Source organism: Nelumbo lutea, chromosome 6 (assembly GCF_056320005.1).
Source record: "Nelumbo lutea isolate HS-2025 chromosome 6, American lotus-T2T, whole genome shotgun sequence".
NCBI lineage: Eukaryota > Viridiplantae > Streptophyta > Magnoliopsida > Proteales > Nelumbonaceae > Nelumbo > Nelumbo lutea.
In genome coordinates, this window is record NC_142689.1 from 60125766 (window position 1) to 60140727 (window position 14962).

The following is a 14962-nucleotide window of genomic DNA, read 5'->3' on the forward strand; positions in this document are numbered from 1 at the left end:
TGATGCTTTAGGAGATTTGATGTAGATTTCTTCACTCCAGGCTTTGTGCTTGATCGACTGTGAATGATGCTTCTCTAAGAAAGGCTCTTTTGTGGTGGCTTGGTATTCTTTGGAGAGCTTGAATCCAATTGTTGTAGAGAAGGAATAAGCTTTTCCCTTTTTTCTTCTCTCTTGATCTTGCAGTTGCTGGAGTTTGTAGGATCTTGTGGTTGCTTACAATCTTTAGTGTTGATGTCTGAGAGCTTCTTGTAGTGTGATTCTCTCAAAAAGCGAAAAAAAACCCCTTTCTTTCTAGGCAAGACTATTTATAGCCAAGGGTTAAGGCTTCCACCTCAGCCCACTTAGCTAACCAATGCCATGTGAGTAGGGTGTTGGGTTAGCATTAACTCCGATGCATGCGCTATTATGTAGGAGTTAGTGGTCTTGCCAATAGGACCACACTAGTACAAAGGAGATGTACAAGATTGGACTTAATACACTTGGATCCTTAGGCCACAAAGTCATATTTATGTAGACTTGGGCCTTGGGCTCATGGAGGCCCATATTAACTTGAGAGGCTGTCATGTAAATCAAGCCCATTTATTTGGCTTAAAATTCACATGTCTACAGGATAGTAATAATATATCCAAAATTTTATATAAACTTTATATATATTTTTATTTATTTTTATTACTAATCGGATGTAGATTGCAAAATCCAAATCTGATTATAAAAACACTTCATCCAAATATGTGATAATTGGATCAAATTGTGAAGTTTCAAGTATCATTGATAGTTCTAGTTGCTTGGTTAGACTCTTCATTTTGTAATGTTTCATCCTTTTGGTGTATCTTTTTTTTTTGTTCATTTATCAAAAAATGTAAGATTTAAATAGAGGGAATTGAAGGAGGTGAAAAGTAGTAGTTCAATTTACAATTTCAACTTTACAATTAAATAAGGACTAAATTCAAAAATGAGTATTTAGTCAAAAGAGTATTCCACAATCTTATTCATATTTTAATAGTAGTGTAAATATAAAATTTTAGATGTGTTCAGATTTTTCTATTTCTGTATGTAAAAATAATTCTAATATGTCACACTTATTTTTTGTTTAATATGATAAATATATGATATTATACATGTGCTTCAATGCTTTTTTTTTCAAAACTTATGTATTTTTTAATTAATTTTTATTATTTATTTATGATATTAAAGGTTAACACATTTAACCCAGAAGTTGAACTATATATTTATTATTAATTTTTTATATTTCAATTTTGCTTAATTCTAAATTATATATTTTATTTTCATTTTCAATGAAAGTAATTATTGTTTATTACAATTATTTTTTATTATGATTAATAAAAATATCATAATTGTATCTAGTTTTTTCCACATTTCTCTAATTTTCTACATTTATTTCTATTTTAAAAAGTTTATTATCAAACTATGACTTCATAGGTTGACCAATTTGATTAAGATGGTTAAATTGCTATTAGCCACCACTTAGATAAAGAAGGTTTTGTTTTTGAGTCAATTTTAAAATATATGGGTTTATATTGTTAAAAACATTGGCATAGATTTAGTTAGTAGCATTTATTAGTGAAAAAAAACTTAAATATAGGATTTAATAACTTAAGTATAAGGCTTAATGAGAGAGGATTAAATGAGGTGGAAAGTAATAATTGAAATTACATTTTCAACTCTTACAATTAGTGATGGACTAAATACATAAGGACATTTTAATAGCCATTGCATTTTAGTCCAAAAAAGTTTCACATTGCATCTACACTTATATATAGTAGATAATCTTTAAATCACTAATGTTATTTGGTAGGAATAAAGCCATTAGTGTTACTAGTTTGATTTGTCATTCAGGCCTGAGTCGTTAGATTTGTTCAAGCTTGCGCCGTAGCATAGCGTTTCTGCGCAAGAGATAGAATGGATAACAATTGGTGAATTGGTTTGAACCACAAAGAGGAGATAAAGGAGAAGAAATGGCTTTTGTCAACAACCAAGAAACAGTGGTTTATTTTTCAAAGATAAAACTTTATGAAAAAAATGTGTTTTTTTAAATAGTATAACTAAGAACTAACGCCTACTTATTAGTTACAAAAGTTAGAACACTTGTCACATGGGAGAGGGGACAGGTGGCATGTTTTCATTAGGTTAATAGAGAGGAGAGTAGATATAAGTTAGTAGGAAATCTGAGCTGTTCCAAGTTATGTGTGGCATAAGATGAAGGCAATCTCCATTCCCTTTGACACACACAAAAAGAAAAAAAAAATAAAAAAGATAAATTGATTTGGAAACTTAATGCAAATGGGAAATTCACTACAAAATCGTTGTATCTTGTTATGTCCACAAAAGATTAAAGTATTTATTTTTAGGCTTCCATCAAACATGTTTCTAAGAACTAGAGGTGCAAATATTGATGGAACTTGCAATCGTTGTGGTAAGAAAAAGGATCCAATCCATATTTTCAAGTATTGCATCTGTGGAAAACAAATTTGGATGATTGTTAAGCCTATATTGAGGACCTTGATGAATAGGATCAATCGTTAATGGATTGGTGGGAAAGAATTTCCACAATTAATGGGTCGGGGAGTGAGAATAGAATGAAGAAGACCTTTTATATTTTGTGGTTCCTGTGGAAAAGCATAAATCAAAAAGTTTTTTATGACATTAACATCCCTCCCCTTAAGCCTTAAGCAAGCTGAGAATGCTTATTGGGAAAATTTTAAAATTTTGATAAATGACTCTATAACCGAAAAGGCAGAGTCATAGACACCTATTGGTTGGAAAAGCCCTAAAAGTGATACCATCAAAATAAATTTTAATGTTTATTGTATTAATAATGGGAATTGCTCAGTGGTAGTATTGCTAAGGACCACCTTGGAAAAGTTATCGATGTTAAAGCTTTCTTTCGAGGGCACTCAACAATAAAGATGGATAAATCTTGGGATGTGTGGGAAGCCCATAAACTGGCCTTAAATTTCAGAGACCGCTCCATCATCATTGAAGGTGATTCATAGCTCGTCATCTCTTGATTGTAGAAAGCATTGGACACCCCATGGAGACTAAAGAATATACTGCCGAGATTTGAAGAACCATTTCGAGAAGGGTGTTACATATCATCATGTGTACTGAGAGGCCAATCAAGCTGCTGATTGGTTAGCCTATGAAGCTCTTACGAGTCGGATAAGCTTTTTTACAATCTCAAAATTCAGGATTTACCTTAGTCATTGGCTTTTATTTGTGCTAGTGATTTCTGGGGATGCGCTACCCGTCTTGTTGCTTGGATTAGCCGAGGGCAATGAGGTAAATTCACTCCCAGGTTTTAAAAGCAGGCTGAAGGCTCTGAGGACTCTGAAGATGGTAAGCCAAGGCCGAGGACTGTAGGCCGAGGTGAGGTGCTCCCTTCTTAATACAGTAGAAGCCAAGGACTGTGGGTTGTTGGCTCGGTGACGAGGATCTTGGAGATTCGAGGTACTACAAAACAAGAGATGTCAGAGGCCTCAAGTGGAGACCCAAGGCAGAAGCTTCAATGCTCAAGTTAGTATGAGGTGTAAGGTGGGGGGAGGTGCAGACAAGGTCTTGATGGTAGTCCTCGGATGCATTGGGTCCCCAAGAGTAAATGCTAATGAAGTGAGGTAGGTGCAATGATGTAACTCAAAGCGCTGGAAGTAAATGAGAGAGCTATATCAGAATTCTAGGATCTGGATCACCTGTCAAGGAGGAGTTACCTCATATTTATACTTGAACAAACTGGAGGTAGGTGGAGACGAACGCACTAGATGAGGGTCGTACGAAGTCAGGCGACAGGTCCTTGCGAGTATGCCTAACTGCTCTGCGGTTGGTTCCATACGAAGGCAGCAAGGCTTCCCCTCCACTCCTGAGGCCGAGGCAAGGTCTTGACATTGGCTAGTAATGGAGATGATAGTTGGGGTAAGGCCTCAACTTTGTTCGTCGGGAGTAGCTCGTCAGCCAAGGGGTATTCTATAGTGGCATCATTTTCAGTTCATATGCGTCTTCCCTCCTCATCGGTTCGGAGATGTGTGCGACATGGATGCCTCGGGTTAGTAGGGATAGTCTGTATCACTATGGTCGGGTCGTAACAGGGGTCCACCGTGAAGAGGATGGTCATCTAAATAGGCGTGCGTTTGCCGAGCTGAAAGGTTCGCCCAATGGGTCGTGATCGGCAGGCCATGCAGTTCGCCCTACATGTTGCGACGGGTGAGTCTTGCGGTTCACCCAACATTCTTTCGTCTTCCAATGGCACATTCTGAGAGGTGTGATATAGCTAGTTCGCAAAAGCAGAGGGTCCCTGTGGCCATCGTAACTGTAGTGATATGAGTCGTTGCTTGGGCGTTGTTTCATCTTTCGAGGATGAGTGCCGGGTGGTGCATTACAGATGGACGGTGGAAGCGGAGGCGCCTAAACCATTGGATCCAACGAGTCTGGGCCGTCCATTTCCCTTTAATCAGGGGTCCTAGTGGTGACTTTCCCTATCATTTGAACTTAGGCGCCCTTGATGTCGAGGGAACTCAACTCCCAAGCTCTTAATCCTTCAGGACATTCCTAGGTTCTCAATCCTTCAAGACACTCCTTCTTCACCTTCTTCACCATCTAGGTAATTCACTATGTCTTTCTCAGACTCTGGCCCTGAATGCCATGAATTCCTGAACACCTCGGGAGGGAGCTCTCTTCAAACCCCTTCCCCTCTTTCCTCCTTAGGTTCTTTGGACATAGCCCCTCTTTGGCGGGTGGTAGCTGTATTGAGAGAAAGGGTAGCCTCGGGGGGCACCGAGGGCAACCGCCGAGGTAATAACTCTCCCCAAGAAAGCGCTGTGTCGGTATCGCCAAGGGAGCCCGAAGGGTTTTCTCTAGCTGAGGAGGAAAATGTTGTAGAGATCGTTGTTGGACCGGTGGAAGGGAGTGCTGCCCAAAGGGTGGCTGACGCTGGTGTCCCATGCTCGGAGTTTGAAAACTCCTTGGATGTGGGTTAGGTCAAATCCTTGGCGAGGAGATTACACATACCCGAATCCAATGATATTAGGGTTCCTGATGTAGGTGATTGGTCGTGGACCCCTGACGAAGGGGAAATTTGCGTGTACCAACATTTTTTAGAGTCTGACCTTAGGTTCCCCCTCCCTTCCTTAGTTTTTGAGTTACTAGAGTGGTACGGTATCACTATCAGTCAGCTCGTCCCTAATGCCCTTAGGACCATCATGGTGATGTTAGTGTGGGCTCGGCTTTGGAACGTGGAGCTGACATTGAAAATGTTTCGTGCCATATTTGCGCTAAGGAAGCACACTTTCGAGGCCAACATGTTTTACTTCCACCATCAGAGAGAGAAGTTGGTGCACAACCCCTTATCTATCCATGGGTGAAAGGACAAGTTCTTGTACGTCTCCTACCTCGAAGGCTAGAGGTTCAAGTCTGACTGGAGGGAGGCTTGTGTAGTCATTGAGAGATGCCCCCTCCACTCCGAGATGAAGAGGCTTCTACCGTGGCTCATTTTCTTATGAAGGGGACATTCCAGGAAAAGCTGTTGGTGGAGGAGGAGGTCCCCTTAGTGTTCACTGGGATTAACCTTGCCCCCCTTAGTAGGAGAGGTTTTGTAGTTACTTAGCATGCTTTCCACGTCTTCGTCTTGTTATACTGACCATTTTCTTTTGTTGTTTACAGAAGTGCCAATGGATGCTAAGCAACGATTGCTCGAGAAGGCCTGTGCGAAGCAGGCTGGGGCATAGATGCCAAAGCGGCCCAATGAAGAGGTTGCTCCCCTGTCTCGGCAATCGATGGTGGCGCCCCAAGAGCTTGCCGGTGGGGTGAAGAAACCCCAACTTCAATTATAACCTAGGGTGGAAAAATCAACCGAACTTCAATTATAGGTCCCAAAACCAAGAAACCCCCCTACCAGACCCACTGGGAGTACAATGATTACCTTAGGACTCAAACGGCTCAACCGTGTCAAACCTATACACATTCCCAACAGCAATACCACCCATCTAACTCAATGGCCCAAAATTTTCAGAGGACACAAGTATAGAGTTCATTCCAACAGGTGCACCCTAGGAATCAACTGATTCAATCGTATCAAGCTTACCCACAACCTCCTTAAACTTGTACCGTTGATGACCAATTCATGAAGCTTCAGCAGCTGATCCTAAATCAGTAGCAGTCCATCGATAGGTTAGAAAGCCGAATAGGACAGCTAGCTGAAGCCAAGAAGAGGAGAGGAGTAGGGCAATTACCAAGTCAACCGATTGTGAGTCCTAGAAATAAGCCATCGGGTTTTCCTCCACAACAAGTTCAACCACCTCCTAAGGACCCTCAGCTTCAAAATACCAAGACTATTACAACCTTAAGGGGTGAGAGGATTTTAGATGACCTGTGTGAGAAAAAGAAAATTAAAGAAAAAGAAAAGGAGCAGGAAGACCCTAAGTTGGGGGGAGAAGAAAAAGGAAATGAAACTTTAGAAGAAGAGCCTATAATAAACCAACCCGTAGTTCCCTTTCCAACTGCGCTCAAGTCGGGCTGGAGCTAAAGAACAAAGAAAGTCACAACGAGGAGGGTCGGGAAGTCCATATTAACATCCCTCTCCTCAATGCGATCCATCAAGTCCCGGCCTATGCCAAGTTCTTGAAAGGGTTGTTTAATCAAATGATGGAAACACAATCGGCCCCACAAAAAATGATGCTCTCGGCAAATGTTAGTGTAGCTCTCCTAAATCAACTCCCCCGAAACATGAAAGACCTTAGTGCTCCTCTCATAAGTTGTGTCATCACTAGAATCACCTTCGATTGTGCACTAGTGGATCTTAGGGCTAGTATAACTTTGCTTCCATCCATTTATGATAGGTTCAAGATTGGCGAGTTAAAATCAACCCCAATAATTTTGCAACTCGTTGATTGGCCAGTCAACACTCCTCGAAGTGTCATTAATGATGTCATGGTCAGGGTAAAGGGTTGTCACTTCCCATTGGATTTTATCCTAGACATGACCCTAATCGAGGAACTGAACCACATCCCGATAATCTTAAGATGTTTGTTTCTAGCAACGACCGATACAAATCTCAACTGTAAATCGGGAGAAATGGACATTTCATTATGGGAGCAAAAAGTTCGGTTAAACATTTTTAGTGCCTCTAAGTATCCAAACCTAGGGGAAGATGAGTGCAAGGTGGATATAGTGAATGATCTTTTAGATGCCCTGCCTACCCCGTGGTTAGACCAATCTAAGCCCTGTTTGTCGGAAAATGAAAGTGAGTCAGAGAGTATAGATGTGTACAATGCATGAATGTGTCTGGCTGAAGACGTTAAACTTAGCGCTAGTTGGGAGGCAACCCAACGTAGTTTTCAATTGATTTTTTTTTGTTAGAATTATTATTTCTTTTCTTGATTCAAGACCAGGTGGCATACCTTGAACCCCTCAGGAAAACCCTACTCGGTGTTCCCTTTGGCTCAAATCTTCTTTGCATCATTCTATTCATGCCATTAGGGACAATGGCATTTATGTTGGGGATGAGGAAAGAGAGAAAAATTGAAAAAAAAATGTGAAGCTAAGCTTTTAAATATGTAGAATTAAAATTTCATTGAAATTTTTAAAATTTTCCATTAAAAGAGATTCCCAAACAAAAAATGTTAAGAAAACTAATAAAAGAATATTAAATTCTATAGAAATTGGTGGCAAGTGATAGGAGTCAAAATGGGTCATATTTGAATATTGTCGAAACTATTTATAAATTGGAAAATACTCCCAAGTTTGCCCCTATAAAAATAAGAAGAGAAACATTGAGAAATTAGACAAAAATTTCTTCAAATTGTTAAGAGGCAGTGGACTACCTTGAATAGTTCTGCAAAATGTGAGGGAGGCACACCACTCCCGAAATTTGGCATCATCAAACTGCTTCCCGTTGTCTGTGACTAGAATGTGAGGGAGGATGAAGCGACAAATGAAGTTTTTCTAGAAGCTCTAGAATGCCTGAGTTGTGATAGTGGCTAATAGCTCAGCCTCGACCCACTTTGTGAAGTAGTCTAGCGACGATGAGGTACTTCCTGGCCCTCGTTGCTTGTGGAAAAGGGCTGAGGAGGTCCATTCCCCATTTAACAAAGGGCTAGGGGCTGCTGAAGGCTGAGAGAATTGTTGTAGGTTGATGGCATATGCTGGCATGCTTCTGGCATTGATCACATCTTTGTACAAGTTCGGCTGCATCTTTGTAAAGTGTTGGCCAGAAATATCCTTGTCTCAACGTCTTCTAGGCGAGGGCCGTGCCACCAAGGTGGTTTCTACAGATGCCTTCGTGAATTTTTCTAAGCATGTACTCCCCCTCATCGGGGTGAAGGATCTTCAATATAATTTTATTTCAAGCAAGGTATAGTGGGCTGCTTGACGTCAGAGTCATCGAGACTCGTTCCTATTGTCAGGAGGAAATTGATGGTGGGGTCCACCCATGATGACTCTTTCTCTACTAGTAGTACTTGAGCTTCTTCAATGGACGACCAAGGTAGCTTCTCCATGCGAACGGTGTGGCCGAGGATTGTGCCTGAGGTGCTTGCCAGCTTGGATAGGGCATCGGCTATCGCGTTGTCATCTCGCGGTAATTGTTGCAGAGTAAAGTACTGGAAATAGTTGGCAAGCTCTTGGACTTTGGCAAGATACTTGGACATGCTTTGCTCTCTGGCTTCATACTTTCCATTCACCTGGTTGACCACCAAATGAGATTCACTAAAGGCTTCGACATGTGAAGAGCCAAAGTCCTTTGCCAGTTGCAGTTCGACGAGGAGGGCCTCATACTCGGCCTCGTTGTTGGATGCTAGAAAGTCGAACCTCAACACGTATTCGATGGATGAGTTATTTGGGGTGAAAAGGATAAGGCCAACGCTGCTTCCTTTGGCACTGGATGACCCTTCCACAAAATGCTTCCAAGCAAGGGGAACATCTCCAGTTGGGCACCCTTCTCTCAGTTCATCTTCCAGGGCCCGAGGGAGAACTCGGTTCAAGGTGCACTTCATTACAAAATCTGCAAGGGCATGTGCTTTGATGGCAAGACTCGACTGGTACCGTATGTCGAATTCAAAAAGCTCAATGCCCATTTGATCAAATGCCCTGAGGTCTTGGTCTTGGCGAGGACAACTCTAAGGGTCTGATTTGTCAACACCGTGAAGGCATGAGCTTGGAAGTATGGCCTAAGCTGTCTAGATGAAACCACGAGAGCGAAGGCCAGTTTCTCCACCTCGGGGTATCTAGTTTTGGCATCACACAGTACCTTGCTAGCACAGTATATCGGTTTCTGTGCTCCATCTTCTTTGATCAAGACTGAGCTGACTGCTTCATTCCTGGTTGACAGGTACAGGTATAACGTCTCTCTTAGGACCGGGTGGGCTAGGAGGGAAGGTGAGGCGAGATACTCAAGTTTTTTGAAAGCTCGCTGATATTCCTCCATCCACTGGAAGTTTTTCAGTTTCTTGATGGCTCGGAAGAAGGGAAGACATTGGTTAGCTGACTTCGACATGAAGCGGTTGAGCGCCGCCACACGACTAGTGAGATTCGGGGTTTCCTTCACCAACTGAGGAAGTGCCATGTCCAATATGGTCTGTATCTTCTCAGGGTTGGACTCAATGCCTCATTAAGTGATGATGAAGCCTAGGAACTTCCCCAAGGTGATTCCGAAGGCACACTTGTTGGGATTTAACTTCATTTTAAACTTCAACAAAGTGTCGAAGGTCTTGGCTAGGTCCAGGGTGTGTGCTTCAGCTTTCAGGCTCTTCACCACCATATCAACTACATAGGCTTCAACATTCCTCCCCATCTGATCCTTGAGCACTTTATTAACCAGACATTGGTAGGTAGCTCCTGCATTTTAAAGCCCGAAGGGCATCACCTTGTAGCAGTATGTACCATGTTTGGTGATGAATGAGGTCTTCTCTTTGTCTTAGGGTGCATCTTTATCTAATTGTATCTATAGAAGGCATCCATGAAGCTAAGCAATTAATATCGTATAGTGGCATCGACAAGGTGGTTTGTTCTTGGCAAAGGAAAACTGCCCTTGGGGCAAGCTCGGTTAAGGTCTACAAAGTCAAAATAGATTCACCGTTTCCCATTAGCTTTCTTAACCAAAACCACATCCGACAGCCAGTTAGGATAGTATACCTCTTCGATGAATTCGACATCGAAAAGCTTGTCAACCTCCTCTCCTGTGGCCTTCCATCGCTCCGACGCAAAGTTCCTTTTCTTATACCGAACCGGCCTAGAGCTCGGGTCCACACTCAGCATGTGAGTACTAACCGAAGGGTTAATTCTGGGCATCTCAGTGGTGGGCCAAGCGAAGACATCGACATTAGTTTTAAGGAAACTTACCAGTTCGGATAGGCTCTCTGAGGAAGGTTGGACCCAACACAGACTGTCTTCTCGGGCTCGTCTTCGTCTAGGAGAGCTAAGATGAGGTCCGCGGCTGGTTGGCCCTAGCTCGCTGGCTCCTCCCTGAGGTCAAGGCCCTCAAGTGGCAATGCTTCTTTGTTCTTGCCCTTCAACGCCTTCACATAGCACAGACGGGTGATATGCTAATCCCCCCGAACAACTCCGACGCCATGCTTAGTTGGGAAATTGAGGGCAAGGTGGTAGGAGGACATGGCGGCTCGCAGCACGTGAAGGGTTGGCCTCCCCATTAATGCATTGTATGAAGAGTCGATCCTCATGACAAGGAACTCCATCATCCTCACCACCATCCGAGGCACGGTTCCTACCGTGATTGGTAGGGTGATCTTTATTTCCGGCCTAATGACATTGTTGGAGAAGCGGACCAGTGGGACGTCGGTGGGCTGAAGACACTCTGGTCCTATCCTCATCTTTTCAAAGGCTTCAGAGAAGAGGACATCCGCAAGGAGCCACTATCAACAAGAATCCTCTTGACTAGGATGTTAGCTACTATGGCCGAAATCACTAGCGCGTCATCACGGCAGACTGTAATTCCATCAAGGTCCTCGTCAATAAAGGAAAGGTCCTCGTGCTTCTTTGGCCTCTTGGGGGCTGGCCCTTAGACGTTCAACTGCCTAGCATAGGCCTTGCGGGCCAAGGCTGAGCCCCTGACGATGACGTCGATGACTCCGGCGACCTGCTGCTACTGGGAGGACGAAGTGCCGGCTTCGCCCTGATGAAATACTTCAAATGCCCACGACGAAAGAGGGACTCTATTTCATTCTTCAACTCAGCATTCCTTGGTGTCGTGGCCAATGTCGTGGTGAAACTTGTAGTACTTTTTGGGGCTCCCCCTCTTGGGGTTCCTCTTCATCTTTTCAGGCCACTTCATGAACTTCTCTTCGCCTATTTGTATCCAAGAGGAGTTCAGTGGCGTATATTGGTTGTAAGCCATGGTAGGGGCCGACAGCTTCCTGTTATCTTTGCCGCTATCACCGCGATGGTCTTCATTCTTTCTTTTCTTTCCTAAGGACCCGCTGTTGCATTCGGTCTCCTTCTCCTGGTGGTCCCCAATCGAAGCTTCTTCGGTTGCAATGTACTTTTGAACCTTTTTGAGGAATTCTAGCTTCATCTTCGACAGGGTCTTGGCGACTAAGCACTTGATGGCGGAGCTAGCTCAGAGTCCATTGATGACGACGTGCATCGAGATCATGGGGTCGAGGTACTTGACCTCAAGCTCTTCTTTTCTAAAGTGGTCAATATAGGACCGCAAGCTTTCGCCTGGTTTCTGCTTGATGGACATGAGTGAGATGACACTCTTCTGGCACCATTTGTTGCTGATGAAGTGGGCAAGGAACATGTTGGCGAACTGCTCCCATTAACTGATTGAGCTCGGGGAGAGGCGGGAGAACCAGCGGCATGTTGCCCCCTTGAAGGTGGCCTGGAAAGTTTGGCATGTCAAGGCATCGGAATACCCATAGAGTATCATGAGTATTTTGAAACTTTCTAGGTGGTTGTTAGGGTCCGAGGAGCCATCGTACATCTCCAGAGTAGGAGCCACGAAGTGTGGGGGGAGGGGCTCCGAAATGATTTCCGGGGTGAATGCGTTCATGTGGCCAGCAGAATTGCCATGACTAGCGGAGGTGTCAGCTTGACTCTCCTTGACTTGGTGGAGCTTGTCTCTGATGGCCCCGAGCTTGGCACACAATTTGGCTAGACCCGGATCAGCAAGGGCATGGAACCTGCTTCTATTTTTGCTTACTTGGTGGGTATCAGCTTGGATTCCTGAGTACTTTGACGCTGAGTCATGTACTCCCCTACGGGCACAACGATCATTCAGAACATCCTGGAGATCCAAGACTGGAGGTGGAGTGGTGCGATGTTGGCTCTCGCCCCAGGAGCGAACTCCAGGGCGGCCGATGTGTCCACCATCATCCCTAGGAACCTCCCTTCGGTGGTGGAGATGCTGTTCCGAAGGATGGTGACAGTCTTCGGATCAAGCGGGCACTTCTTCTCTTCGGCTAGGAAGGTCGGGTATTCCTTCGAGGTGAATTGGGGAGTCGGTTATTGCCCGACTCCAATTGCTCGGTCAGCTGATAGTCGCCCTGGCCGAGGGCTGGGGGCTCGACGTGCTCGCATCAGCTTTGGTCCTTTGACACCCCAGTGGGGTGGTCGCCTCGAGAGGGACCTCCTGCTCGGGGGAAGACTTCTTCCATGCATTGAGTGAGGCAGTCCAAACGATCAAGGATAGCCTGAAACTGCTCGTAGGTGACCAGGTTTTCGTTATTCTTGGTTCTTCACACACGACTTTTGAACTGAAGAGGGCTTAGAAAATTTTCCTTCTCATGAGTTTTAAGGAATCATCTTAGCAACATTTGCCACAAATGACGCCAATTGTTGGTGCTTGGATTAGCTGAGGGCAATGAGGTAAATTCACTCCCAAATTTTGAAGGCAAGCCGAAGGTTTTGAGGACTCTAAAGAGGGTAAGCCTAGGCCGAGGACTATAGGCTGAGGTGAGGTGCTCCCTTCTTAGTACGGTAGAAGCCAAGGACTACGGGTCGTCGGCTCGGCGATGAGGTTCCTGGAGATCCAAGGTATTGCAAAACAAGAGATGTCAAAGGCCTCGGGTGGAGACCTAAGGTGAAAATGCTATAGTCCTCGGGTGGAGACCCAAAACAAGAGATCTCGACGGTAGTTCTCGGATGCACTGGGTCTTCAAGAGTAAATGCTAATGAAGCGAGGTAGGTGCAATGATGTAACTCAAGGCGCTGAAGTAAATGAGAATGTTGTATCAGAATTATGGGATTTGGATCCCCTATCAAGGGGGAGTTACCTCATATTTATACTTGAGCGAGCTGGAGGTAGGTGGAGATGAATGCACCATATGAGGGCCATACGAAGTCAGGCGACAGGTCCTTGCGAGTACGCCTAACTGCTCCGCGATTGGCTCTGTACGAAGGTAGCAGGGCTTCCCTCCTGTTGTGGCTGGCACTGTCAGGCGTTAGTGGGCTAGGTCTGGCAAACCCACATCGATTCCCAAGTCTATTAATATGACTGATCTATTTTCTATTTTTTTCCTTCATCACCTCCTAGTTTCTATTGTTTCATGTGTGGTTCCTCACAAAGTCTACCTTAAGGGTGGAATTGATCCTCTCTTAGAACGAACCTAGGTTTGGACCCAAAAAACCATTAGGCTCAATTTTGAAAGAGTACAAATACAAATTTGTAGAGTATAAAACCTTATATTTTGTATTATTTTGTATGTATTTGCACTGCACATATTTGTATTTGTACTCTTTTCAAATTGAGCCTTAAGGGCATAAACAATACAATGGTAAGGATTGAACCGTTCAACGAACATGCTCACGAATCCCAATCTTGAATCCAATGTGTATCTCATGTGAAACTGAGAGTAGTGTTTTCCCATGTATACTGTAAATATAATTCAAATTGAAAGGTATATTATAATCCCATTCTTTAACATCGCCAAAAGTATATTGCACCAGCATTAGTATCAACTCCAACAATGTGTTGAGATGAATGGGGAAGACCCTGTTTTGAAACAAAAGGATATGATCAGCTTTTTATTACGTTAATGTTAACTAGATGAGGCAAGGTTTTTAAAGAAGGAAGGTTAGGATCCATCATATGGATGGCTGAACCATGCAAGATGGGTGGTGAATTTTCAAAAAAAAAAAATTCTTAACTTTCTAGGATTCGAATTTTATGATTTTTGAAAAACTGCATTTTTCTAGGATCGATCTTACATTGAAACTGGATCAGATTTGTAACCAAACAAGAGGGAGATGTATACCTAATATGGATTCCACTAATGTATTTCCCAAGGTGGTAGCTCACGTGCAAATCAAATCTTAAAACCAACTTCCATTGAAGAAGGCGCAGCTTGAAGTTGAAGTCAGTTCAACAATGCAATTTCCAGTAAAACTGCAATCCAACAACTTGGATCAAATTGGGGAGGTAAGCACAAATTTTCTCTATATTTTTCTTTTAAAAATTAAATAAAGAACTAATCAAGATCAATCTCAAAAACTGAATTAGGAGTTTTTATCCAAATCTTTATTTGGATTTGGACTCTATCAAGAGATAGGTCTTATCCTCTTAAGAGAATGGGTGTTCCATACCCATATCCAAACCCAGATTCGCTCGTGTCACATGACAGTTTATGCAGTCATGTGACATCTTAATTAATCATATTAATTATGGGCTTTAGGCCCATAAGCTATATGGGTCACGACCCAAGGATGTTGCTTGGCTAATTTAGGTTTGTTGGTATGGCATGAGACCCCACAATGACCTCACATAAGCCCACATAGGTTCAGCCCAACCTCAGTGAAAAGGCCTGGCTAAATTCACTGCCAAAAGTATTGAACCCCTAAGCTCATCAATATGGGCTCAAATGGGCCCCACATCTACAGTTAAATAATCATTGAATCCAGCCATACTATGGAAGTCGCAAGGATAATGGACTTAAGTAAGATATAGCCCACCATGTAATCAGCCCTTAATGGTCTCTTACACTTAACATTTCTGCCCATAATG